Genomic DNA, 2,717 nt, shown 5'->3' on the forward strand with positions numbered 1-2,717 from the left:
AAATCAGAGATAAAAAATACAATAGTGGTTACAGGAGAGGAGGGAATGGAGAGTGTTTAATGGGTACAGAATTTCAGTTCTGTGAGACGAAATGTTATAAGGTGGAAGAGAGACAGTAAAGTATACCCCCCAAACCGAGAAGGCACTTTGAGACTGGAAAACAAAGCAGGCCACTTCATACAGTTCACAGAGTTTTATTCAAGGTAACTTACTGACAACGTGGAATCGGGCAGAAGATGACCCACAGCAGCTGCACAGTTATTCTCTGCAAAATCCAGACCTTAGTCTACCGAATTTATAAAGGGAAGGGACATGCAGAAGAGCAATGTACTGAGATGAAAGGGTTCAAATGCACCTCAAACAGCTTGCACACAGCTGACAGATAATCCTTAAGAGGATCTGTTGGCACCACCTGTATCAAGAAGAGAAAGGGGGGCGACTGGGTGGCTCAGTCGGTTAGCGTCTGACTCATGATTTCGGCTCAGGTCATGATCTCACAGGTGGTGAGTTTGAGCTCTGCACTCCTAACATGGAGCCTGCTTGGGCTTCTCTCTGCCTCTCCCCGCACACACATATGCTCGCTCTCTCTCAAAATAAATAAACATTTTTTGAAAAGTGGGGCGGAGAGGTTATGTTATCTCTAAGAGATTCACGGGAGGCCGAAACAAGCCTCTCCCAAGCATCCCAGCCTTGGTGGGCATTTCTAAGGTACGTATGTTCATCTCCAAGGGGCCTGGAATACGTAACCCCAAGATAGGTCACTAAGGAAACATGAATGAGATGGGAGTCAGTATTGTCGGCAGGCCCACAAATGTGTTCCATGGATGTGTGGGAGTGATGGCAGCACAAAACTAGGATGGACTGGAAGGCTTTCCCCGGGGCCAGCTCCTCCTCTTGCAGATCTCAACTTTAACATCATACCTTTAAGAGTCTCTGCTTTACCAGGCCAGAAAGGCTTAGGTGCCTTTGTCATACTCTCATGAACCCCATATTTTTCTTACAGGGTTCTTATCACAATTGTTATCTGTCATTAATTATGTGGCCTATGAGTTTGCTCCAGCTACTACAACGACGTAGTACAGACTGGGTGGCTTAAACAAAACTTTATTTTCTCACAGTTTTGGAGGCTAGAAGTTCAAGACCAAGGCGTCAGCAGAAGTGATTTTCTCTGAGGCCATTCTCCTTGTGTGCAAATGGCCATCTTCTGTGTCCTCACACGGTGGTCCCTCCGGACACATGCAACCCTGGGGTCTCTTAGGGTGTCCAAATTTCTTCTTACAGGGACACCGGTCAGGTTGGATTAGGACCTACCCTAAGGGCCTCACAGTAACTTTATCGCCTCTTCAAAGACCCTGTATATCCAAACACAGTCCCATTCCAAGACCAAACTCTTGATTAGTTTTGGAGGGACACAATTCGACCCCTAACACGATTACCTCTGCTGTTTCCACTGGGTAAATTACGACAACTCCTGTCTTGTTCTCACTTCAGGACCTTTTCAGTTGTGGTCTCCTCTTAGAACACTCTATCTCCAACTCTTCACGGAACAGGTTTTCCTCAACTTTTAATCCTTATAGCACTATCATCTGACGAGAGCCATCCTGGGCCACTTGACCTACAGTAACCCTCAAAGTCACGCCATCACATGGTCGTTTTCTTCCTTCCGCGGCACACCCCCTCAGGGCGGCTCCAGGGAAGGGAGGTCTTGTGTCTTCATCCACGGCTGTAGCCCAGAGTCGCGCACTTGAGTTTCTGTAACCACTTACCATGTTAGGATGGCTTTGTGACCCCGCGGAGAAAACCTGCGGGGGGGAGGGGGCGCATCTTTTCCCCCAGTTTCCGGAATCTCGGCTCTAACATTCCTGGCTGTGTGAACTCTAGTTAAGTCCCTGAACGTCTCCGGGCCTCACGTTCCCTACCGACGCGACGACGACATTTTCTTCGTGAGGATTAGGTGAAGTCGCGCAGGTAAAGTACCCAGCGCGGAGGACCGGCGTTGCGCGGGCTGCCCGCCGAAATGGTATTGTCAGGCCGGGTGTGTTCCAGCGCGCGGCACCTGCGAACGGTGTGGGGCTCGCCCCGGGCGGGCCACGCAGCGCCGAGGCCACCGTCTCTCCAGTCCTTTAAGACAGGTGGCCGCCCTGTCCTCGCGCCTTCGCTTTCACGCCCGGCGCTTCCACAGAAGGCCCGTTCGGGTTCGAAGACGCGCACACCCGCGCGATTTCCCACGCGTTGCCGAAGCCGGATGTGGGGGGCGGGGTCTGCACACGCCTGCCTCCCTCCCTCCCTCCGACTCTGGGCCAGCTGAGCGGCCTCCCCGTGCCTCAGTTTACCCAGCCGCCGCACGGGGTGACCGTGAACGTGGGAGGAAGTGGTATACGTGATAGACTCGGTCCAGCCGGGACGGTGGGGCAAGCGTCTCAAAGGTCTCGCCGGCCCGACTGAGTCGGCGACGCGCGGCAGGACGGAGTCCGTGAGGAGCGGCGATATTCGGCCACCGGCCGCCGCAGGCCGCTCCGAAGGGCCCGGCTGAAGCCCCAGCGGCCGGCGCTCGGGCCTCCTCCAGGCCCTCAGACGTCTCCTTCCCCGTGTCAAGTCCCTCTCACCCCGGCACCGCTAGCAGTGTCCTTACCCCGAGCTCCTCCGTGAGGCCAGCGCTCCCTGAGGCGACGCGCGGAGATTCCGGGGACGCGCCGGAGCGCGAGAAACGGGGCGGG

Source organism: Acinonyx jubatus, chromosome E2 (assembly GCF_027475565.1).
Source record: "Acinonyx jubatus isolate Ajub_Pintada_27869175 chromosome E2, VMU_Ajub_asm_v1.0, whole genome shotgun sequence".
NCBI lineage: Eukaryota > Metazoa > Chordata > Mammalia > Carnivora > Felidae > Acinonyx > Acinonyx jubatus.